The sequence below is a fragment of the Lissotriton helveticus genome, chromosome 2_1, assembly GCF_964261635.1.
Source record: "Lissotriton helveticus chromosome 2_1, aLisHel1.1, whole genome shotgun sequence".
NCBI classification, from domain to species: Eukaryota; Metazoa; Chordata; class Amphibia; order Caudata; family Salamandridae; genus Lissotriton; species Lissotriton helveticus.
The window spans coordinates 1,903,783,909-1,903,810,969 of NC_136059.1; positions in this window are offsets into that span (position 1 = coordinate 1,903,783,909).

Sequence of the window (27,061 nt, forward strand, 5' to 3'; positions counted from 1 at the left end):
GTCTCAAGAAAGAGGGCCGATCAAACACAAAATGGACTAAGGCGGAAAAAAAAAAACATTATCAAATCCGCAGCAAACGCAGCCCCTAAGGAAGTAGTGTACATCAAATCATTTTCTAACATAAACGATTCAAACTTGGTGGAAATCCTAGAAATATTGGAATCTAACTGCCAGGACAACGAACGCCAAGGAACAGACCCACTATTAGTTTCAAGAAAAAGAACATCACAAAGTAGATCCAAATTGGTTTCATCTACACCTTTAAGCCCACAAGGCAAACTAGATCCTAAGCTTTCAGAACTAGAGGAGGCCAGTCATAGCTCTATAAGAGTTAAGCAATTGAATCTTTCATCACCAATAACTATTTCCTCTGTTAGCGGGACAGATCTCGGGCCAGAGGCCCCGGCGCAGCACAATGAAGATCATTCCAACACTCAATGGGCTCAAACCCTGATTCACACTCTAGAACAAGCCATAAGGGTTTTGAACTTCCAGTCGGACAAAATGGATGTTCAAATAGACCTTGTTAAACTCATTACCAGTCACATCTCAGGTGTAAACACCAAAATAGATTTAATAACATTCCTATTAACAAATAGGGAAAACTTGGATCTGCAAAGAGACATCAACAAACAATCATCCACCTGCTGTTGCGGTCCCATATTCAAGAAACTGGCAACCCTCCCCGAAATTCTAAAAGACGTCCTGGGGCAGTAAAACAATCTTGCAACAGTAAGCAGTATAAAAATCCCCCAAAAAGTGTTGAATTAGAGGAAAGAGCAGAATGCATCAAAGTAATAAAAGAAGGAATCAGTGACATCAATGAAGAATTAGAGAAAACGGAGACCGAGGTACAACCTGATTCAATAGATCTTCAACCAGACGCTCCAGAGGACTCTTTTAAACCAGTAGCGGTGGTTGCCAAACCGACAAAACGGGAAAGAATGCGCGCAAGAAAGGGTCGGCTTAAAAACAACAAACAGCCAAGCCCAGTCTCGGATAAAATATTCCCGTTATTTACAACAAAACCAGCCAGGGGGAAAAAAATATCTCCCCCCCCCCCGCGTGGGGCGGCACTCCCTGCAGTAGATCAACCTCAAGTCACTCAGTCCCCTAATTTAAAGCAACAGTGTACAATCCAAACCCCCATACTTCAAAATTCACTTCAAGTCTCACAAATGGACGGAAGAGCATCCTTAGAGGCCAAAGCAGCCCATAAATCCATCCTGGAAGTGCAGCAACAAGGAGGAAATTAATTATCCAACACAGGAGAGGGGCAAGAAAAAATATAGCTCACGTTAGGCAAAAGAGAACCGGGGAGTAGTAGAGGTCCGAGCACACAATCGTGGGATTTCCAACACGAAGAAAGGAATAAGGGGTTAGAATTAGAAAAGCAGAAAGCTTCTCCAGTGAAGAAGCTTCAGCCACCAACACCCCCCAAGGCTCAAAGCCTTACCAAACCAATCGCGGTTACAATAACTGGAAAAGCCCGACATTGTAAGCTTTTTAACTCGGACCAGGTGCCGGTGCAAACAGGGAAAAGAGCATCTAAAAACCCGGGAACACCGAAACGGATACCTGAGGAGACAACCGCTGTCCCCATGGAGTGTGAACCCCGACGTGAAAAAGACACCCCATTAACAACAACTTCTGAAGTCGGAAGAAAGGAAAACGTACCCTTCTGTCACAACGACCAAATTCAGTCAGAGGAGTTCGAACTGAAACTGTCATTCATCCCTGAATATTCGACCAAAGGAAGACAAGACACCTTAAACAGAGGGAACCTGTTGAGGCTTTTCAACGAAATCCCAGAATTAAAAGGAATCCGCTCTCGTGACCTAATATCGGTTGAATTCAAACAAACAAGGATGGGAGTTGAAGAGACTCTGACAACCTGGTCATGTAAGGACCTGGTGGATAAAATATCCTCAATGAGTGCAAGGTTCGGAGCCTGGGGAATCATGCTGAAGGCTCACAAACGCCCAAGGTACCCGCATCCCATCCTTAAAAATCCAAAAGAGGTGGACACTCCGGGGAAAAGCTATACCACATGTGTACGCGGTGCACGTTCCAACTCGCCTGCAGCACCTTCCATCAAGAACAGGCACAACACAAGAGAAAGCCCCGGAAACATGGAGGGCAGCTCACAGGAAACCAGGGACTGGTCTTGGGTGTTTAAAAAACACAAAATAATAAGCATCCCTAACCAAGGTAAGAAAAGCACAATAGCAGAAAGGAGGATGGCCCCTAAAGCGGAACACGCATGCCCAGCCAACATCACGCTCTGCTCATGGAATGTTCACGGATTTAAAGATATGGGGCAAGATCATGAAACCATATCCTTCTTCATCCAACAAGATATAATCCTGCTCCAGGAAACCTGGAATCTGGTTCTAACCCCAATTCCAGGATTCATAGAACATCACTGCCTGGCAGAAAGACTCTAGTTTTGGGCACCCAAGAGGGGGCCTATCAACATTCGTCACACAAAAACTGAACTGGTCAACATAAGATCTAGACACGGGGGCCAACTGGATCCAAGCGACTAAAGTAAGTAGCAAACATGCGTCCAACGAATTAAAGAGGCCTACTAAATAACGTCTATATTCACCCGGAAAGAAAAAAGCAGAAAGGAAAATATATAATCATAACTATATTAATAAAATCAATGTAGAGAAGCCACGTGAACTGTCAAATAGTTATCTCAGGCGACTTCAATAGCAATCTCACAGCTAGTACTCCGCTCGGAAGTAAAAGAAAAGATACTCAGATAGCGAGAGCATTAATGAGCGGATTAGAATCTCTCGGCCTGACAATCCTGAACGTCAACACTCCGGGGGATACCCCAGCTGCCGCAACATACTTGAGCGGAAAAGTCTCCTCAACGATAGACTTTATCATCATCAGTAACAACTTGCTCCCACAAATTGACACATTTAAAATCACTCCACGAGCCGAAAGCGATCATCTTCATCTCATCCTAATAATGAACAACAAAGTAAAGTTTGCACAAAAAATTAAGTCTATCACGCAACCCCCTGAAAATTCAATCTTCGAAAGTTCAAATGGCGGGGAGTGGCACCTCAATCTATTCAGGAGGCAGCCAGGGTTTTCTTGGGCAAACAGGGCCCTCAAGCAGAGAACAATCGCTTTAAAACCTGGGAGCAGCTGGCGCAGTCATTAGTCCAAAAATTCCCAGCCTCTCTGGGACGCACTCCAAGAATGGTGACCAGAAGCGATCCATGGTTCAACCAAGACCTCAGAAAACAAAAAAGAGAGTTTGCAAGAGAAGTGTGATTTCAATTGCAAGCAGCAAAAATGGGTCGTAAAACAGAAAAATCGAAGCTGTGCGTACTGAGGAGCAACTATAGAAGGAACCTGAGGAGAGCAAAAATAGCGCACAAAGGGACCATCTGGCTGCAATTATTGTCCGCTAGCAAAAAGCCCAATAGCAGTGAATTTTGGGGTATAATAAACAAATTGTCAACCGGCCCAACATTACAACAAGAAGCGGGAATTGGTGAAGGCACGTGTATTGCCCACGTGCAATCTCTGTATAACAACACAGAAACGGGTCTCGCAGGAAGGCCCTGTGGGCGGTATCTCGACCAGGAAGAAATACAATCATCTCCCGCCCCGGAACACGCGGAAGGCAGATCATTACGATCAGAGTAATTTAGCAACGAGCCGGATAGCCTGACTAATGCGAAGGAACTAAGAGGCTTTATATTAAAACTTAAGACCGAGGAGGCGGCTGGTCCAAATGGCATCCCCAACGCCATCTTTAAGAACGACCCAGAATTTTGGTCCTCCAATCTCACCCCCCTCTTCAATGAGATCTATACTCAGACCAACGTCCCGGCTTCCTGGAAGGGAACATCATCCACCCCATTTTTAAAAAGGGAGACCACCGTAAGCCGGGAAACTATAGACTGATCTCATTGATTGACGTAGAAGCTAAACTTTACGCCTCTTCCCTGTTAGTCCAGCTGCAAGACTGGATGGAAGAAGAGAACATAATCCCCAAGTTCCAAATGGGATTCAGGCAAGGAATGGGCACCACAACCAACCTCGCTATCCTTGCACTCCTAATTGAAAAAGCGCAAAAAGGAAATCTCGGCTGTTTGCTTGCTTCGTTTATATCAATTCTGCCTTTGACAGAGTAAGCAGGAGTCATCTCTGGAAGAAACTTAACGTATGGGGCTTACCAAGCTCAATGCTCAACGCCATAATTTCCCTGTACACGGATACCTGGGCAAGAGTTAAGCTGGGCGATGGGTTGAGCACAACTGCAAGTATTTACACGCAAAGAGGCTTAAAACTAGGCTGTGTATTAGCTCCCAGCCTATTCAATCTGTTCCTATCAGACATTGCACTTTACATTGAAAAACCCGATTCTCACCCTCCGAAAATGGACAATGAGTCAGTTGCCATCTTACAATATGCAGACGACATTGTTTTGCTGAGCCAAACTCCCATTGGTTAACAGAGATCAATAAATAGTCTCGCAGCCTATTTGGATAAGGAACAACTGGAGCTAAACAAAGAAAAAACAAAAATTGTCCGCTTAGTGGATCGCAAAAAAAACAAGTTTAAATGGACGGCCAAAGGGGCAATTGGGGAGGAGCAGAGCTCATACAAATATCTGGGTGTAACAATTGGGCAGGGCGCATCTCATAAAGAACATAAATCTGCATTAAAAGCAAAGGCTCAATCACTAATCTATGCATATAGATTATTACGTAAAAAAGTGAACAGCCCAAACTACACCCATCTGTTAAAAGTTATGGCTGCCCAAATCCAGCCCAGTCTGTCCTACGGCCTGGCTCCCTGGTGTGGCAAAGAAGCCCACTTACTGAATGAGCTTCAGACAAAGATCTATAAAGCCGTCTTTGACCTGCCAAAATCTGCCTCTCCTTCCCAGGTTAGATTGGAATTCGGCCTTCAGCACCAGAAATTCCGGGGAATGAGCGGCTTTATTAAACTCTGTCATACATTCCGCTCTTCAAACCAGGACACTCTGAACAGATTATGGGATGAAATTAAGCACCAGGCGGATCTCGAAATACCGAACTCCTGGGGAAGCTTTTTGAGAGCATCTCTGGCCAAGCTGGAACTACAAACAGCATGGGAAAACGGGGAAGACAGAACAAGCTTTGGGAAAATAGTAAACACCGCAGCCAAAAAGAAATCCTTGTTGGTTGAATAAAAGGCAATCACCAAGCGCCGGCACGGGTGGACAGTCATAAACTCCTATAGATCTTTAAGGCCACAAGCATATTTGTTAGAAAGGCGGTCCCAGGGGAGGCAGAAGATGTCTGACTGACCACCCCGAGACCCACCTCTCCTTCTGGAGTTGGCCCAGCGCCGTCGAGAGGCCTCCTTGGCGAGGCTCCTCTCCTAGAATCGTAACAGCCGAGCAATCACACCACTACAAAGGGACACCACACAAGAGGGTAGATTCTTAGAGTCTTTATCAGCAATAAAGGTAGGTTCTCTCAGCAATATGTACAAACGGATCGAGGGATCCGTAATGTCTCGGTCACTGTGGGAAGGGGGTAGCGGGACAGTCTTAGTACCAGCCTGGCACGGGGATACCCTACGCACAGCTATCAATCCTCGAGCTGGGGGGTTCCGCAAGGTCGAGCCGCGACGTCGTCAGCAGGGCTCCGAAGATGGTTCAGCGTGGTCAGGCCGCGACAGCGTCAGCAGGGCTCCGAGGATGGTTCAGCGAGGTCGGGCCGCGACAGCGTCAGCAGGGCTCCGAGGATGGTTCAGTGAGGTCGGGCCGCGACGGCGTCAGCAGGGCTCCGATGTTCCGTGAGGATCTTCTTCTCAGCAAGTAGGGGGGCCGCGACCAGGTCAGCAGGGCTCCGAGGTTCCAGGGTTCAAAGTAGCGAGTTCTTCTCAGGGTCAGCCGCGATTCAATCAGCAGGGCTCTCGACTCCAGGATACAACTGCCGACCCATTCCAGAGCTGCCCCAGATATAGGTCTGGAGTCCTTTGATGTCTGGACCCTCGTGCCTGGGGGTCAGAGGAGCCGGGATGAGAGTGTCCAGACACCCAGCAGGGGGGTGGAGCCAGCGCCCAGGGAGGCTGGAGAGCGATCGAAACCAGGTGTCCGGGGACGGCTGGAGGGCCATCGAAACTCCCCTCCTCCTTGATCCGTCAAGTGGCCGCTTTACCACCTGGTCTGATCTTGGTGCCTCGATGTCGTGGAGGGCCCAAGATGGAGTCGGGGCCTGAGATGGCGGCCCGGGGTAGGGGCCAGACCAGCAGAGTGGGGCGAGTAGGGGTCGCCATGTTCCTGAGGGGGAGAGCCGGGGATCGCCAGGAGTGGTGGCTCTCGTTGAAAGTTGGAGAGGGTAGCTTCAGGGGGGAGGACAGGGGTCGATGCCGTCCAGGGCCCGCCATGCGGGAGGAGTGGGACCACGCCACGAGGCCGGGTCCAACAATATTTATCTGCCCACTTCAGTTCACAGCTCAAAAAGAGCTTTATATACTTCCGATTGGGTGTGCACGACTCACAGGACTTGTACCCATCGTGGAAAAAGGCCTTTAAATCAGAGACCTGTCGACTATGTGGCTTTAAACAAGAATCCATAACCCACCTACTATGTGCCTGTCCAGTCGTCCTGGACCAGAGGAGACAGCACCTGAAATAAATTTTTACTGATCTGAACATTCGTTCAAGCAGGCAAGCAGTGATATGCTGGTTAGAGGGCACGTCCAACATCCTGGCTTGCCCTGGGGTTAAATACATGAAAATAGTTAGTAGACTTTTACGGCAAGCCGATGGAGAACTAACAAAATAAGTTGGATCTATGCAACCACGCAAAAGCTGAATCCTCAGATTAACAAGTGGACAGAATGCTGACCCACAATAAGATCCCCCCGCCGCAGCTCCCAAATAAGAATACAGCTCAGGAAATTACACTCGAGCATTGGGGCCCCACTGACATTATCATCTTCTTTAAGGGGTTTACATACCATTAAATCTGCTGTTCTGAGTTAAATATACAAATATTTAGCCCCTATTGGCGCTGTATTATGCTGCTTGTTGATTGTTTTATGTCCAGAGAATGTTGTTAAAGTAAGGACCCTTACATATGAATTTTAACGATAAGTATTTTTTTTTAACTACCTCAACCATGGTATCGTGTTAAAATTATGTGCATTTTAATACAGGATTGTAACGCTATTTATTTATTTATTTATTTTATATTCTTATAAAGCGCCAGACTAGACCCCCGAAGGGGTATCTCCGCGCTATTGCTGCAACACGAGAGTGTTCTAATACTGAGAGTGTGTCCAGTAAGAGGGAATGGGAGCTGGAAGGCATTATTTATCAGGATACAGATATGTTTTTAACATTTTCCGAAAACTCAAATGATTGGAAGAAGATCTAAGTTCTGGGGGCAGAGAATTCCAGAGAGCTGGTCCGGCATAAGCTAATGCACGGCCGCCTTGTCTGGCCTTTTTTACTCTGGGTGTCTGCAAGAGCTGCTGATGGCTGGAGCGCAGAGACCGCCCTGGGATGTAAGACTGAAAGATTTCGGTCATGTATTTAGGGCCCTCCCCTATCATACTCTTATGAATAGTGCATAGAATTTTAAATTGGACTCGTTTCCTCACTGGGAGCCAGTGGAGTCTCACCAGCAGGGGACTGGAAGGAGTCCTTGATGGAACATTCAGGACGATCCTTGCTGCTGTATTTTGGATTACCTGCAATTTACTAAGTTGCTCCTCGTTAGCTCCGAGGAGCAACCCATTGCAGTAATCCACCCTGCTGATGACCAGAGCCTGCACTAACGTTTTTCTATGATGGTCCGGTGTGTAGGGGAAGACTCGTCTCAACATCCCAATAGCCCGGAAGCAGGTACCAGCAACCTGATTTACATGTCCCTTAAAGGTAAGTTGCTGATCGAAAAGCACTCCCAGGTTCCTAACAGTACTCTTGGGGGTAGGGACAGGACCTAGCTCCAAGGGCCACCAGTCAGATGACCAATATGTTGCCGCTTGTCCAAAACACATAACCTCCGTTTTCCCCACATTACACTGCAGACAGTTTGTTGACATCCAGTGTGCAATGGCTCTCATGCCATCTGCAAAAGATCTTTTTATTGCAGATGTGAGAGTTTTGAAAGGGAAAAGGAGTTGGGTGTCGTCGGCATACGACACCGGGGTGAACCCGAAAGATCTGGCTAAGTTGGCTAGGGGGGCCACATACACGTTGAAGAGTGTAGGACTTAGGCATGAGCCTTGTGGCACTCCCTTATTGAGCTCCCTTAGTGTGGATTTATGGGAGCCCAGCCTAACTTCTTGGAAACGACCAGTCAAAAAGCTCTTCATCCATGTCAGAGCCTCTCCCTCCACACCTACCTTACCTAGGCGGTCAAGAAGCACCGTGTGAGACACCGTATCGAAAGCGGCGGAAAGGTCCAACAGTACCAGAATCATTGAGCTGCCATCATCCAGTGCCATTCTGATGTTATTGGTCACTGTCTGAAGGGCTGATTCTGTGCTGTGGTTTGGCCTGAAACCAGATTGTAAATAGTCCAGGCCATCCGTCGCTTCCAGATGTTGGGAAAGATAGGTGTTCACGTGCCTCTCCGTAACCTTACCCAGGTAGGGCAGGAGGGAGATAGGTCGTAAGTTGGAGAGGCCTGTCCAAGGGGAAGATGCCTTTTTCCTAATCGGGTTCACCACCGCCCTTTTCCAATCTGCTGGGACCTGGCCTTTCGTTAGGGAGATGTTAATCACATCCAGTATGGGAGGTCCCAAAAAAGAAATCATGGGGCCAACCATCTTTTTGGGACCTCCCATACTGGATGTGATTAACATCTCCCTAACGAAAGGCCAGGTCCCAGCAGATTGGAAAAGGGCGGTGGTGAACCCGATAAGGTCATTAGGCGACCCAGATTTGATGTGGCTGCAGAGGGAGAAGAGCTCTGTGTTGGTAATCGGAGGGAAAGATGTTAAAGTGGGTTTGTTGCTAGTTACCGGAGTGTTAGGATGGCCTTTGTTAGTAATTTTTATCGCGCCATTAGCTGCTACTATTTTTTCATAGATGTTATTTATTTTGTCCTCAAAATATGTCGAGACTTCATCACATAGATCTTGTGAGAAGTCCTCTGAACTATCACAAGCAGTCGGCTTAATAAAATTCCGCAAGATGTTAAATAGCTCCTTAGAGCAATTGCCTGCCTGTGCTATCTGCTGCGTTAGATGTTGTTTCCTGGCTTGCTTTATGTTTTTGTAATACTTGGATTGAGTATCTAAGAAAGCTACTCTACTGCTTTCGGTCTTCCCTTTCCTCCAAGCCTTCTCAGCTCGCCTGCAGTTTTGCTTTGCTACCCTCAAATCGTGGGTATACCAGCTATCTTGTTTTGGCACAGGATACTGTTTGTGCTTTTTTAGTGGAGCTACAGTGTCAATAGCTTGCTTAATAGAAACATTAAGCTTAGTTAAGGCCATATCAGCTGTATCAGTTGCTGAAATTTCCGGATTAGTCCAGGATTCCTGGATGTTATTGGCAGTGACTTTATGCCACTGTCGTCGCCAAGTGGGGGGAAGAGGAACACTCTTAACAGTTCTTACAGGAGTTACTAAAAGGAATTCAAGCATGGAGTGGTCTGTCCATGTTATTTCTTTTGCCGGGGAGCAGATTACTTTGGCACAATTACAGAAAAGTAGGTCTAGCATATGTCCTCCTTTGTGGGTGGGTCCATGATTTTGTAATTCAAGTCCTAAGTTGGAAAGGTCTGTAATCAGGGCAGTGGCGTCAGAAAGTGTGGGTAAATCTACGTGTGTATTAAAATCTCCCAGAAGAAGAAAATCTTCTTTAGATTTAATATGAGGGGCTAAAATTTCTTGAAGGTTAAGTGCAAAATTCGTGTTAGGTCCTGGAGGCCGATAGACCAACGCACCTTTCCAAGTTATGTGGTTAGTAAGAGTAAATTTAAAAATCATTATTTCTAGCTGTGAGTGCATATGTTGCTCACTAATAGTAACTTTTATGCAGTCTTTGTGTATAATTGCAAGACCACCTCCGGTTTTTATTTCTCGGTCTAAATGTTTAATTTTATACCCAGCAGGGATCCCCATGGCAATGGCAGTAATTGTGTGTGGTTTTAGCCATGTTTCAGCCAGGAAGCAGATGTCTGGCTGCATAGAGTGAATTAAATCCCAAACTTGATGTTGGTGCTTGGGTAATGACCGTACATTGAGAAAAAAGCTCCTGAGGCCCGGTAAGGGGAGTTTAGGATCCAAAGGGGGTATACTATTTCCGGATCGACGCCGACATTGCAGACAAGAGAAGCCTCCCTCTACACGGTGCCATGGAATTTTTGTGCTACATGACAGTGATGGTCTAAGGGTCTGTAGCATTTGAGACGAGTAACTAACTCTCTGCGTGCCCTTACCGGTCGGAGCTCGGCGGGCAGGGTCAGAGTCCATCGCCCCTCGCCCCGTCCTGTCGCGGACGGGCGCAGACGGGCTTTTCTTCGGCGCTTCTTAGGCGGGGAAGGGCGTGGCTAAATAGCCCGGAGTGAGGTAGCCACTAGAGCGCTAACCTCAGCTCCGGGAAAACCGGAAGTGCTGCCTGCCTGGCTCTTGCCTGTCCGCCCTCCGCACAACGGCACTGATTGCCGGGTCGGAACGAGGCGGGCAGGCGGTAAGATTGAGCCCAGGCAATGGAGGGAGAGAAAACAGTTTTTGATGGGACACGTGAGTCTGTCCACAATAAAATACTAAAATACTGCAAAGTGATTTAAAATACTGCAGACTCTAAAATCAGTCCGCCCGTGCAAGCGCTTCTCGCAGCCCTCACATTTACCAGTAATCACTGCAAAAGACACTCTCAGGCACAGCAGCGGGTCTGGGAGACACTGCCACCGTCTCCCTACCGCGTTGGCCCGAGGGTCAGGTCGGCCTAAATAGCCCGGAGTGAGGTAGCCACTAGAGCGCTAACCTCAGCTCCGGGAAAACCGGAAGTGCTGCCTGCCTGGCTCTTGCCTGTCCGCCCTCCGCACAACGGCACTGATTGCCGGGTCGGAACGAGGCGGGCAGGCGGTAAGATTGAGCCCAGGCAATGGAGGGAGAGAAAACAGTTTTTGATGGGACACGTGAGTCTGTCCACAATAAAATACTAAAATACTGCAAAGTGATTTAAAATACTGCAGACTCTAAAATCAGTCCGCCCGTGCAAGCGCTTCTCGCAGCCCTCACATTTACCAGTAATCACTGCAAAAGACACTCTCAGGCACAGCAGCGGGTCTGGGAGACACTGCCATCGTCTCCCTACCGCGTTGGCCCGAGGGTCAGGTCGGCCTAAATAGCCCAGAGTGAGGTAGCCACTAGAGCGCTAACCTCAGCTCCGGGAAAACCGGAAGTGCTGCCTGCCTGGCTCTTGCCTGTCCGCCCTCCGCACAACGGCACTGATTGCCGGGTCGGAACGAGGCGGGCAGGCGGTAAGATTGAGCCCAGGCAATGGAGGGAGAGAAAACAGTTTTTGATGGGACACGTGAGTCTGTCCACAATAAAATACTAAAATACTGCAAAGTGATTTAAAATACTGCAGACTCTAAAATCAGTCCGCCCGTGCAAGCGCTTCTCGCAGCCCTCACATTTACCAGTATTGCTATTGCTATTGCTTAAGTAATCCTTTTTATCTATTCCAGGGGGGTATTGTAATGATTTTAATTAATCAAACAATAAAAATGAACTTGAACTTGGACTGGTGTCACACATTTTTCTCGATTCCATTGCATCCAGATAGCAAGTTTATTTTTTCTTTTGAATTCGACAGTCATGTAAACGTTTGGAACCGCGTTCCTCAGGGGTATACAGAGAGTCACTCGATTTTTAATCAGATATTGAAAAAGTGCCTTGAATCACTGGTACTGCCCGGACAGTCAGTCCTGGTCCAGTATATAGATGACCTATTGGTGGCGTCTTAGACTCGAAATGACTGTGTTGTTGATACCATTGCCTTGCTGAACCATTTGGGTGAAGGAGGGCACAAAGTGTCACCTGAGAAATTACAATTTTGTACCACATCAGTGAAATATCTGGGGCACCAGATAGAAAGAGGGGTCAGAAGAGTTACCTCAGAAATGATCACAATAATCAAAAACATGAATCTACCTCAGACTCAAAAAGAGATCAGAATGTTTCTTGGGGTTATAGGATACTGCAGGCAGTGGATTGTGGGATTTGCAGTCGTAGCAAAACCTCTAATACAAATGACAAAAAAAAGAGCAAAGGACCGAGTAGAATGGGACGATGAAAGCATTTCTGCTTTTTTGAAATTACGAGAATGTCTGTGCACAGCTCCAGCATTAGGGATACCTGACTATTCAAAAGATGTTGCATTATTCTGTGACACACGAGACAATTGTGCACTTTCAGTTCTGGCCCAAACTCACGGTCTGATGAGACGTCCTGTAGCATATTTTTCTTCCACATTAGACCCAGTAGCATCTGCATTGCCAGGATGCCTGAAAACAGTAGCTGCAACTTGCATGAGCCTTGAGCAAAGTGAGTCCATTATTATGGGACATCCAGTGACAGTGTATGTTCCACATGCAGTTGTGATTTTGTTAACAAGGACTAAGACTTAGGGCCAGATGTAGGTGGCCAATTACCGGTCGGTAACGGCCGAATTCGGCCGTTACCGACCGGTAATTGGATTTTGAGATGTAGGGCATGCATTTACAGAATCGGTATTTTACCGATTCTGTATTTACCGATTCGGTAAAATTACCGAATTGGTAAATACAGACTCGGTAAAATACCGATTCTGTAAATGCAGATGTAGCTGGCACATGTCAGAGTGCCACAGGGCTTTAAGAATCGGTATTTTACCACCCAATCCAATTGGGTGGTAAAATACCGAATCCAGGTGTGCATGCACATGTGTGCATGTACACCTGTGCCATGTGACACACAGACATGCCCTTAGGGCATGTCTCTGTGCCACATGGCGCACATGCCTATTTTTGGGGTGCCAGAGGGTGTCAAAGTGACACCCCCTGCACCCTTGCTAAAATCGGTATTTACCGATTCTGTAATTACAGAATCGGTATTGACCATTGATTCCTATGGGCTGCAAGGCCCATAGGAATCAATGGGCAATACCGAATCGGTATTTACAGAATCGGTAAATACCGAATCTTAACGATTCGGTATTTACCGAACCTGAAATACCTACATCTCCCCCCCTCTATTTTACCACCTCTTAAATACCGATTCGGTATGAATCGGTATTTAAGAGGTGGTAAATTAAAATTACCTACATCTGGCCCTTAGTATCTCACTCCTAGTCGGCTGACTAAATATGAGCGAATCCTTGTAGGTGCAGGAAATGTAACCATTGCTAGGTGTAATATTTTAAACCCAGCAACATTGCTACCTGATTCACACTTTACAGAAGTGAAGGGAGAAGTCGAACATGATTGTATCGCCCTGACAGAATACAGTACAAAGCCACGTCCAGACATAAGAGAAGAGCCATTAATAGATTCTAAATATGATCTATTTGTAGATGGCTCATGCATGAGACATGAGGAAGGAGGTTTGAGTGCTGCCTATGCAGTGTGCATGTTGGGGGGGTCCAACTGAAACATCCTATTTACCTGGAGTCAAGTCTGCACAAGTAGCTGAATTGGTTGCATTAACAAAAGCTTGCAAATTTGGGAAAACTTGGAAAGTAACCATTTACACTGATAGCTAGTATGGTTGAGGGGTTGTGCTCGACTTTGGCCAGCTCTGGATGCAAAGGGAGTTTCTGACTTCTTCAGGTACTCCTATTAAAATGGTCATTATGTAAAAGATTTGCTTGATGCAATAAAATTACCAAATGAAGTGGCTGTGGTCAAGTGTGCTGCTCACCAATCTGGAAATGATAAAGTGACAGCTGGTAACCGATATGCTGACCAGTTAGCCCAACATTGTGCAAAATATAAAATGGCTGTGAACAAGAAATTGAAACAGGTGAAAACAGCTGCCAACTTATGTTGCTTGAAGGTGTGAGAACGTGGGAGGAAGTGAGAGATTTGCAAAATGAAGCAGAACCAAAGGAAAGGGAAGATTGGAGGAAGATAGGTTGTCAGAGAAGGGTTGAAGAGGGTGTCATTGTTTAGCTTGATGGTAGGCCTGTGCTACCAGACAGTATACTTGCTCCTATGGCTAGGACGTACCACGGAGACTCTCATCTGGGAAGAGATGCCATGATACGTTTGTTCAGACAGTCATGGTTTAATGCGAAATTCAGGAACATAGCAGAAGCACTTTGCCAGAGATGCTTAATTTGGCAGCAAATGAATCCTGGGAAGAAAACTGTAGTGTTACTGATCCAGCGGGCTATAGGAAATATGTCATAAGCAACGCTACCCAACTCTACTATATACACTATCAATCAATAAACTCTCATAAGGCCCATAAATCTAACATGACATATTATAACCAACTGAATCATGTGACCTAATTAACCTATTCACAAATTATATATATTTATATATAACCATGGTAAATGAATTCATCATACTTCACAAACCTATAAGCTAATTAAGCCACTGTGGCGATAAGATCTAGCTATGAATAACCTATTTCCATGAAAATAACAAGACCAGCTTGTTTTCCAAAGTAAGATTTTTATTAGCTACTCATTTGGAAAATGTATTAGAAATTTTATTAAAGCATTTTTATTTGAATCATTGTAAATAGTTATGACAATTTTATTATGAATCAAATTTATTATTGCAAATGAGAATTATCAGTTTGGCATTTTTCAAAACCTAAGTCCCTAGCTAATGCTAACTATAAGGAAAAATAAAGAGTAAAGTCTTTGAGGGCTCTTACGTGTTCCAAGAGAAGTCCAACAGCATAACGCCCTCATCAAAAGGTCTGCAAAGAGAAGCATAACTCTTCCACAGGGTAAGAGTTTTTATACCTTTCTACGCTAAGCTAATCTAAGAAAAAGTAATTTTCATTGCTGAAATCAGAGCCTCATTGGTCCAAAAGTGACAGGCGACGTGTCACCACATTTCAGAATTATAGTTCCGTCATCATTCTTAGAGACCATTGTCTCTTGTCTTCGAACAACGCAGTTTCCTCCAGTTCGCAACAATTGAAACAAGTGAAGTTTTTAACTTCCTCGGATGCGTGAATTTCATAAGCCTTTTGCCGGTTCCTGGCCTTGGCCTTGTTCAGCTAAGAGAATGTCATCTCAGCACGACAAACTTTTCAGACGGAGAAAACTGTTGCCATCATGGACTCACTCTGGCTCCAAGCAGATTTTTGCAAACGCGGAAAATTTCACTAGGCCCAAAGCCTTTTTATTTAACTATTGTATAAACAAACACAAGAAAATAATTAATGCGAGTAATATACATTTTCTGTTTCCACCCTTTATTGCTAATAACTAACCCATTAGTCTAAGTTACCTAGCAGAAGCAAACAAATAAAGCAGCATTTTATATCTACCATTCTTCTTATAATCCAGCAAGGTTCTTTATGCACCTATAAAGAGTAGAGTGACACCACATAGACAGGGAAGCAAAATAAGCACATGCCATTTATTCTAAACAGCTGCAGTTAATTTTTGACATGACAAATAGACACGATTAAATTATTATTTTTCACAAACAAGGAAATGCAACATAAAGCACGTTTAGGAGCCCACATGTTAGTATCCCGCGTATTCATGTGTAGCTGCAACTTAAACTAGGTTGTATTAATACATACACAGCACAACTGTTAATTTTTTTTATTTTTATGGAAGTGTGACTTCACGAGTTGAAATGAAAAACATTTCTGAATCTCGCTCCATCATTACCAGGAAAGATTGGGAAGGCAGAGGGTCCCTTCATACGATTACAAATTGATTTCATTCAGTTAACCCCGTTGTCGCGGAATAAAATACATCCTTGTTATTGTCTGTTTGTTTTCTAAAAGGGTGGAAGCTTACCCCACACATAGGAATGATAGCATTACTGTAGCCAAACACCTACTCAGAGAACTCATACCACGTTTCGGTTTTCCATTAACAACCTTAATTGGCCTAATCTGTGAAGCATTCAAAATTATGCAAAAACTACACTCTGCATACCGCCCAGAGGCTTCTGGAGTGGTAGAACAACTGAATGGCACAATCAAGTCAAGATTGGGAAAGATGTATGAATATACCCGATTAGAGTGGCCAGACGCTTTACCTCTCGTTCTGATGGGGCTCAGAAGTATTCCAGACCGGAACACAGGCTTGAGTCCTCATGAAATACTAATGGGAAGAGCAATGAGGCAAGCATGGGTGCCAGGACACAAGCTTATAAATATATCTGATGATTTAGTACTGGAGTACTGCAAAGAACTGGCTGACTAAGTGCGTTCTATCTCTCACCAGGTTGGGGAAGACGCTGTCGCCAGACAAGCAACTCCAGCACATGATCTGAACCCAGGTGATTGGGTAGTGTTAAAGAAACACACTTGAAAATCTTGCCTTGCACCGAGGTGGGGAAAACCACGTCAAGTAATTTTGGTTACCACCCCAGCTGTAAAGTGCGAAGGAGTTCCACACTGGATCCATGCCAGTCACACAAAAAGAGTGACTGAGCCTGATGAAACTGAAGCTGAAGGTTGTGCAGCTGAGGGGTCCCAAGATATCGATCCTGAAGTAGCTGAAGAGGAACAACCGAGCACCAGTCAAGATGATTGGATCCCAGTAGTTGAGATACCTGCAGAATATGTGAAAACCAGAAGTCAAACTTATCTAGACAGTCAGAGTGATAGTGAGGATTAGATAGGTTTAGAAGAACGTACTCAGATTACAGAAATCCAAGCTAACAGTAACTCTGAGGAGGACCAGGTAGGGAAATATAAAGATATTCAGACATTCTACACTTCACCAAGAACTCCAGAGTCTGAAGAGGAACGGATAGATATTAGGGCGGAAGCTCAGGCAGAAGAAAATCAAGGGTTCAAAGAGCTTGAGCAGGACCAGATAGAAATAGAAAAATGTGTTCAGGAAGAAGAAGGTGAATCAAATCAAAGTCAAATCCAGCGAGCACCTGAACAAGGCCAGATTAGTAACCAGGCAGAAGAAATAGAAATAAGACCTAGATCTAGTCAGATAGAGAGGGATACAGAAGACAGCATTGAAATAGATGTGCCACAACTGAATGTAAACAAGAGAACACTTGAAGAAGGACAGAGCACAGTGCCAACTAAGAGGCTCAGAAAGGGGACAAGTGGCGTAGGTTTGTCAAAAGATTGAGATTTCGTCTATAGACAATAAATGAAGAACCAGAACAAGTAAATAAAATAACAAGTCAAACTGAACCATCTACAGTACAACCAAGAAGGAGAAGTCCACGATTGAAAAGGCTCAGTAACAAATTCAGAGGCCCTGGAAGGACTTACATTGTCCTTGAGGATTTCGAAAACTTAGAAATAAGTGATGAAAGTGTTGACGAATTAATTGTTGACCAGACTGACGGAGAAGTGAGACCCACTTGAAAAATTACATAGGTTGAAAGACTGTGAAAAAGCTACAAAGAGGGGTTAAGTCTCCTTGGTCAAAAATGGCTGATCATACTGTTAATGGAAGACCGAAAAGAAACTTTCTAAAAACATGCTGTAGAATATGCACATGTAGTATAGTGATAGTACTCATAGTATGGTTAGGACTGACAATAGCTATTTCTTACTTAATGAGTAGAGACATGAAAAATAATACTAATGAGCTACAAACGATAGATACACCTAGAAGAATAGATATACAAGAAAAAACACTCAGCATTAAACAACAGAAGGTAGATTTAGAAGCATCTGATGAGGAAAGACTAAATTATACAGGAATTAAAAATAAAACTCACCTAAATGTATTTGCAAATCTATTAGTACACTATGTAGAAGCTATGAAAATAGAAGATTGCTATGTTTGTATGAAATTACCTACTTCGGTAGAGGAGGGTGTGACTTACCATCATTTACCCTTAACATATGGTATTTCCTGTAGTATTTTAGCTAGCTTATTTTACAAGAAAGGACCTTTGCAGTATTATTATTCTAATTCAGATGTGATATTTTCTGAACTTCCTATACGTAGTAACCTGAACCCTGTGCATACTAAAAGTGATGTAACACGTTATATGGGTGAATATTTTCTAACAATAGGTACAATAGATATAGCTGAAGCACACAAGAATAATTTAACATGCTTATTACATGAAAAAGAAAAGATATTTTTAAATATGGTTGAGAAAAGGAGAGAGAATTTCCAAAGGAAGGCAAATGATAAAAATCACAAAATTCCTAAATGGGCTGAAAATGTAGGGTTCACCCCAAATGGCAAAACTCATGCTGCTATGTTGCTGGATTTTGAAAAGAAAGGGAAACTCTGTCTCCATAGAGAAAGAACAAGTTACTATAACAATATATTCATTGGTTCCAGTGAATGTGAACACAATTATAGGGTAATTGGGGGTTGGGGTTTCAAAGATGTAACTGAACCTGTGTTTCCTGGAATTTATTTTATATGTGGAAACAAGGCATACTACAAATTGCCAGATCATTGGTATGGGAGCTGCTATTTTGGAATAGTGTTCCCAAAGATATATCATGTGAACAAAATCACTGGAAACTATGAAGAAACTAATGGATTAATACGTAGTAAAAGAGCTAGTTTTGGAGAAATAGTAGGTGACATATTTAGTGCATTGATACTTACAGTGGGAGGGGCTCTGAATACACAAAGAATTTGCAAATTGTCAACAGTAGTGGATCATTTATCGACTGACACTGCTGGAGGGTTTTTGATGGTCAATACCGAAATGGTTGCGATCAGATCAATGGTTTTACAAAATCGACTTGCTCTTGATACATTATTGGCAAAAGAGGGCGGAGTCTGTAGAATGTTGAAAGGGCAACATTGTTGCACTTAAATACCTGACAAAAGTGTCAAAATTAAAGGGTATGTGAGGAATATAACACATTTGGAAAAAGAGCTTAAACCATTGGAGGTTGATAGTGCATGGAAGAGACTTACTGATGGTCTCTCCTCTATAGGCAGTTGGATTACTAATGTAGGAAAAAGTTTCGTGGGTAGAATACTGATGCCAATGGTGGGAATAGCCCTATTGATTTTAGGGATAATAATTTGTTGCAAATGTCAGAAGCACAAAAAGAAATATACAGTGAATAAGAGAGGGAAAAAGAGAAATATTGATGAACTCGAATTAGAAGAGCTGAATGGAAATATATACAAGAAAGTGAAAAACTGCCACAAAAACGAGGAAAAGAAACAAAATAGAAAGTTTGAAGAGATTGAGTTGGGAGAGTTTTGAAAACTGGGCATCTGCTTCATTAATTGGTGATGATATAAAATATCATCAAAGGGGGGATTGATGGAGCAAGGATTTGCATGTAACGCGACTTGCTTGTATTTAGTCCTCTCGACATAACAATAATGTACTAATCAACATGTTTGTTTTATTAATATTGCAATTCACGACACTTTGGGTATCTAGAAGAAGCTTGCATATGTGTTTTACTAACGATAATCCGCTCGTATTAAAAATGGCTGTTGCTACGCGGGATTTCTTACTGCGCATGTGTCAGTCACACTCACGTGACATGACTTATTCTCTGCTTTGGAGGGAATCTTTTGCTTCTGCGCACTAGAACTAGGATGGCTGCTCAGTGTTACAGCATGCATGAAGCTTGCACTGCTGCTTTTTGCCAAGCCGTTCGTTCTGCCTAATTTCTAATGCAATAGTTAAAATAAAATAATGGGAATAGAGTAGAGATAAGTGGTATACATTACGTTCATTTATTCTTTTTTCTAAAACTGTTTCTTTTCTGCTTTACTATCAGCTCGTGTTTGGTCCTGAAATTTATCTGTGTCTCCATTTTGAAACCCACACCACGCATGTGCAAAGTTTACAAGAAAACTCAAGCTGTGGCATTGAACCATTGCCAGCTACTGTCCTACCAGATGATGCTCATGAGAGCGTGAACTTTCAACCCCACAAGAAGAAGCTGGACTGTACAAGCATAAATACATTGTTTGATATTGTTACATTCACTGCTGGGTGGAATAAAAGTGCACGGGAAAAAAATTGATGGGCTGGAACGCAAACATTAATATTCATTCTAAAAGTTTCATTTTGGTATGGTGTGATGACCTCTCCCCGTCTTTTGTCCAATCAAATTTGGGGATCCTCACACTTGCAACATTGGGGGGTGGACACTGATCCGAAAAATAGTATAACTAGGTTGGGCTTAGTTAGTTAATTTGTCTGACTTGTCCGAATAGCTTACCTGTCACTTACCCAACGCACTCAATAGGGATCGAGAGCAGAGGTGCTGGTGGTGCACTCTGTCAGAAGGTTCGAAACCCACATCGGGGTTTGAGAGCTGAAGTGCTGGTGAAGCACTTTGTCGGAGAAGATCTATAACTCTTACCGGGTTCTGGCTGTTAGCTGCAGAGAGGGAGTAACGCAGGCGTTGCAACTTTAACTGCGGGTGCCGGTCTTAGCCTGTGGTGGTCCTGTCCTGATCCAATTTGGCTTTCCTGTCCTGATTCTGATCTGCACCTGCCTGCCTTTATGGTGCCTGCACTTTCAGGGTTCTGTCCTTTAAACTGACCCGTGGCCAGGGTTAGTTCTTCACACCATTCTAGGTAAATATTCCATGTGGGTATTGTCCTTGTATTGTTTCCTTATCTCTTCCCACCCTAATGTCAAACGATAAAGGTTTCGCTTATTTTTGTATGTCATTATACTGTTTCCTTCTCTCTCCCCACCCTAATGTCAAATGCGTAAAGTTTGCTTTATAAAATCTTTGCATATTTTTATTCTAATCGTTATCTTCCTGATTGAAAATTTTCTATTGCTCAATGCTTGGATTAAGACATTTAAAGAATTTTAGATAAAGAGTTTAAACCTTTCCCGAGTTTGTGATTATTATACGAGTGCAAATGTTGTTTTTTCCTACCTATTATTCTAACTCCTTTGATCCCTTAGACCTTTAGGTACCGATTACAAGGATTGGTAAGTCAATGGTATAGGTCCTAAATGAAATTCATAAATCACTGATGAGAGTAAAAGTGCACAGGTTACCTGATTAAACGCACATATAAGTTATGTTGTTTTATGGGCCCAGGTGAGTATGGTAAACTGAGTCCGGTGACCTGCGCGCTCTATCAGTATTTCTTTTGGTAGCAGCATGATGGTTAGGGATTAGTTAAGATAGGTAGTTAGTTATAGTAAGTTGGCCAATTAAAAATATTTTTACATATTTGAAATTGTATTAATGATTGTATTGAGTAAAAATGCACAGGTTACCCGATTAAACTCGCATATAAGTTACGTTGTTTTATGGGTCCAGGTGAGTATGGTAAACTGAAACGGGTGACCTGCGCGCTCTATCACTAGTAAATTCCTAGATATGGGTCTCATATTGGCTAAATGTGAAATCAATCTGCATTGGAAAACGCAGAGGGGTCCCAACATTATCAGATGGAAGAAGGACTTCATTAGATGGGCGGAGTATGAAGGAGTAGTGCGGATGCAGTTGGCGAAAAGGGTGGGAAGTGAAAAGGTACTGGAGGCGGCACAGGCATGGGAAACATTGGTGGTGCTCCTAAAAGTCACAGACAGCGATAGTGACGCAGATCCCGTGAGTGCTGTCCCTGAAGTAGAAGTAGTGGATTGAGACAATTACACTTGAGTGTGACCTGATAGGATACCCTTAGACACATCATACAACAGGACTATGCAATTATTGGGTGTTCACCGCTCACTGTTGTCCACAATATATTAATGAAAGTCACACGCGGTAGACCTATGCTGTAGCCCATAAGGAGAGTTGGGGGTGACATGCCTGGTGGGAGGGTTGGGTGGAGGGAGGGGTTGGAACGGAGCTATGATTTGAAGTAAAACTGGAATGAGCGCTGTATGATCGCAACACAATGTGGGGGTTGTGCCTTATTGCCTTTTTAGGTCTCGGTACTATCCGGTTCGTGAGAACCGGAAGTAGAGAGATCTTATGTTTCTTAGAGGGGCTCTTGATCCCGCCTCTAATTTCGGCTCGCTCCCATTGGCTGGCTTCCTAAAAGGAGGCCAGCCATTGGAGGAGAGAGCCGTCACTCCGATTTAGCCCCGTCTTTCTCGGATTTGGGGGCGTCATTTTTGCTGTTCTTTAGACAGTGACGTCATCCGTCACTCAGAACAGCAAAACCACGCCCCCAATCCGAAAAAGACTCAAGCAGCCGGGCGCCATTTTTTTTTTCCTTCGACGAGCTGCAGGACTCCCTTCCTCCTCGCCTGTGCTGCCGGGCTCTATTCCGCCTTGTACCCGTGTATTTCCGGAATCTTCCTGAGTTGTTATCAATCTGTGTAAGGATCGCTGGAATAGGACTGAAAGGTGTTTTGAACAACCTAGTGCTGTTTCCCTACTGCTGTGTTCCGACATCATGTTTGGACCGTGAGGCTGAATGGCAATGATCATGTCGGGCGACGGCCGTCCCAGAGAGTCTCAGATGTACTAGTCTCTGTCAGAGTGACGCTGGCTGTGGCCACAACCAGCCTGACTTGGCGCCGCCGTGGTGGTGGTGCGCGGTAAATACCCCGGCCGGCGAGTTGGACACCGGCGCGGCCGGGGCGAGGTCGGTCATACTCACGGGGGCACTGTGACTACTAGTGAAGTGACTGAGTCAAGTCTTCAGTCACTAGTGTCAGCATTGCGTCGACTGATGTGACCCGCCCGTGAGACTCTATAGTCACTGACGCTTCGCAAAAGAAATAAGGTACTGTGCTTTATTCTTTTAGTTGTAGTTTAACTTTACCCTCAGTGAATGGTGTCCCAATATGTCTCAGAACCTAACCAGACGTCTTCAAACGAACATTCTAGAATGCCTTTCAATTTTGATTTTTAGAAATGCCGTTCTGTGAAAGGAGAATTGTTTTTGTTTTCACTGAATTGCCCTTTTAAGGTGGGTGACTGAGGGGACAATTGTGAGGTGCGCTTTCGAGGGAATTAGAGAGGAAGTTTGTTTGGGTGGATGAAAGTAATCTGGGTGGGCGAGATGGAGGAATGAATGAACTATGGGAAGTGGGTGGGGAGGGGAGGATGCCGGTGAACTGGAATGAAGAGAAGTGTGCCGATTATTTGAGAGGGGGAACATGAGAGGTGGGCAAGGGGGAGGAGACTGCAGGTGGATGCGGGAGGTAGACATGGAAGTGGGAGGCGGGGGTGAGAGCAAGTCGGGTGGAGCATCAATTTTTGAAGTTGAGTGAGGGGGGCGAAGGGTCCGAATCAGGGTGTTAAGCAGGAGCTTTAAAAGAAGGAGGGGGGGGCCTTGAGCGCTCGTGTGAGGCGCAGAGGGTTAAAAAGAGACTAGCATAAAGGCGAATTTAAGAGACGTCTAGGCATAGAATTCGACAGGGTGGGTTTCGGGGGTGTGGTGTAGTGTCACGAAAACGACATTTGCATTGCAAAAGGCTGGAGGGAGTGACGAGGGGGAGGGAGCTCGCGCGTCAGAGCTCGCTCACATAAAACCCCGAGACAGAGTCATTCATCCATCTCGTCCGTACAGAGGCGCAAGCACCGCACCGGAGACCAACACCCGAGGCAGCCAATCCCAGCGGAGCTCAGAAACACCCGGGAGCGCCATGAGGAAACTACTGGCCCTGTGTCAGGGGGTGCTGGCGCTGGCCACCCTGCTACCCACGCAGGTGAGCGCGAGGGGGTCGCGGTGTGTGGGGGGCAGGAGGGTGGGTGGTATTATTAACTGCCACATTTCTGGAACAGGGAGCGGACGCCACACACACTAACTGAACAGTGCCAGGCGAATGGGACAAGGGCGTGGTTACCGAGCGTGCAGCAGGTGCAGTGCCACCGGGGCCAAGGGGCGTGAGGAGCCCACTGCACCGCAATCAACTACCAAACCAGGGGTCGTGCGTGCCTGTAACATCGAGAAGACACCGCACAGAAAAATTTAACAAATCACAAATATCAAATTCAGCAAAAGGATGACCACGGTGACGCCGCCTCGTCCCGTACTTATTTTACCGAAACCTTTGTTACCCTTCATTGCGAGCCCCTCCCCCCCTCCCGCATCGGGGCAAAGTCAGCTATGCGATGTCCTTCTGCCCGAGTGAGTGAGCCAAGAGACCTCCAGTCCTCAGCCAGTAAAGTAAGCCATGTTTGTTTTTTTAGGCTAATCTTATGTTTCTTTTCTTTTTTCTAGGTCCAACATGGCCCGTGGCGTCTCCCTGCAGCGATGTGCACCGCTGTTCCGATACGCGGCTCTTTTGCATTGTTGCTGTTTTGCTGTTAGACGAGGTAAGCCATTTTGTTTATTTTGCTAATCTTATGTTTATTTCTTTGTTTTTCAGGTCCAATATGGCCCGTGGCGTCTCCGTGCAGCTGTGTGCTCCGCTGTGCACGAAGTTGTTCCGACGGGTATGTATGCTGCTGTTTTGCTGTTAGAGGTAAGCCATTTTGTTTATTTTGCTAATCTTATGTTTATTTCTTTGTTTTTCAGGTCCAATATGGCCCGTGGCGTCTCCGTGCAGCTGTGTGCTCCGCTGTGCACGAAGTGGTACAGACAGGTATGTATGCTGCTGTTTTGCTGGTAGAGGTAAGACATTGTGTTTATTTTGCTAATCTTATGTTTATTTCTTTGTTTTTCAGGTCCAATATGGCCCGTGGCGTCTCCGTGCAGCTGTGTGTACTGCTGTGCACGAACTGGTCCCGATATGCTGCTCTTTTGCTGTTTGAGGTAATCTATCTTTTTGATTTTGCTAATCTTAGGTTTTTTTCTCTCTTTTCTAGGTACAACATGGCCCGTGTCGTCTCCCTGCAGCTGTGTGCACTGCTGTGCACGAAGTGGTTCAGACAGGTATGTATGCTGCTGTTTTTCAGTTAAGGTAAGCCATTTTGTTTATTTTGCTAATCTTATGTTTATTTCTTTGTTTTTCAGGTCCAGTATGGCCCGTGGCGTCTCCGTGCAGCTGTGTGCACTGCTGTGCACGAAGTGGTTCAGACAGGTATGTATGCTGCTGTTTTTCAGTTAAGGTAAGGCATTTTGTTTATTTTGCCAATCTTATGTTTATTTCTTTGTTTTTCAGGTCCAATATGGCCCGTGGCGTCTCCGTGCAGCTCTGTGCACTGCTGTGCACGAAGTGGTTTAGACAGGTATGTATGCTGCTGTTTTGCTGTTGGAGGTAAGCCATTTTGTTTATTTTGCTAATCTTATGTTTATTTCTTTGTTTTTCAGGTCCAATATGGCCTGTGGCGTCTCCGTGCAGCTGTGTGCACTGCTGTGCACGAAGTGGTTCAGACAGGTATGTATGCTGCTGTTTTTCAGTTAAGGTAAGGCATTTTGTTTATTTTGCTAATCTTATGTTTATTTCTATCACTCACTGCTGCACTCTCTCCTCAGCCTCTTACTGCACCATCCCTTCACTCTCTCCTCAGCTCCACTATACCGTCTCTTCACTGTTGCACTCTCCTCAGTCTCTCACTGCACCATCCTTTCACTGCTGCACTCTCTCCTCAGCCTCTCCCTGCACCATCCTTTCACTGATGCACTCTCTCCTCAGCCTCTCCCTCCACTGTCCCTTCACTGATGCACTCTCCTCAGCCTCTCCCTGCACCGTCCCTTCACTGATGCACTCTCTGCTCAGCCCCCCATTGCATCGTCGCCTTAACTGCTGCACTCTCCTCAGCCTCTCCCTGCACCATCCCTTCACTGATGCACTCTGTTCAGCCCCCATTGCATCGTCCCTTCACTGCTGCACTTTCCTCAGCCTCTCACTGCACCATCCCTTCACTGCTGCACTCTCCTCAACCTCTCACTGCACCATCCCTTCACTGCAGCACTCTCTCCTCAGCCTCTTCCTGCGCCATCGCTTCACTGCTGCACTCTCTGCTCAGCCCCCCATCCAGGCTGCAGCCCTCACTCCTCCACTGCACCATCACTCACTGCTCCACTCTCTCTCAGCCTCTCACTGCACCATCCCTTCACTGCTGCACTCTCTTCAGTCTCTCACTGCACCATCCCTTCACTGCTGCACTCTCTCCTCAGCCTCTCCATGCACCGTCCCTTCACTGATGCACTCTCTGCTCAGCCTCCCATTGCATCGTCCCTTCACTGCTGCACTCTCTTCAGCCTCTCCCTGCACCGTCCCTTCACTGGTGCACTCTCCTCAGTCTCTCACTGCACCATCCCTTCACTGCTGCACTCTCTCCTCAGCCTCTCCCTGCACCGTCCCTTCACTGAGGCACTCTCTCCACAGCCCCTCCCTGCACCGTCCCTTCACTGCTGCACTCTCTGCTCAGCCTCTCCCTGCACCGTCCATTCACTGAGGCACTCTCCTCAGTCTCTCACTGCACCATCCCTTCACTGCAGCCTCTCCCTGCGCCATCGCTTCACTCTCTGCTCAGCCCCCCATCCAGGCTGCAGCCCTCACTCCTCCACTGCACCATCACTCACTGCTGCACTCTCTCTCAGCCTCTCACGGTACTGTCCCTTCACTGCTGCACTCTCCTCAGCTCCACTATACCGTCTCTTCACTGCTGCACTCTCCTCTGTCTCTCACTGCACCATCCTTTCACTGCTACACTCACTCCTCAGCCTCTCCCTGCACCATCCCTTCACTGATGCACTCTCTCCTTAGCCTCTCCCTGCACCGTCCCTTCACTGATGCACTCTCTCCTCAGCCTCTCCTTGCACCGTCCCTTTATTGCTGCACTCTCCTCAGCCTCTCCTTGCACCGTCCCTTCACTGATGCACTCTCTGCTCAGCCCCCCATTGCATCGTCCCTTCACTGCTGCACTCTCCTCAGCCTCTCCCTGACCATCCCTCCACTGACGCACTCTCTGCTCAGCCCCCCATTGCATTGTCCCTTCATTGCTGCACTCTCTGCTCAGCCCCGCCCCCATCCAGGCTGCAGCCCTCACTCCTCCACTGCACCATCACTCACTGCTGCACTCTCTCCTCAGCCTCTTACGGTACCGTCCCTTCACTCTCTCCTCAGCTCCACTATACCGTCCC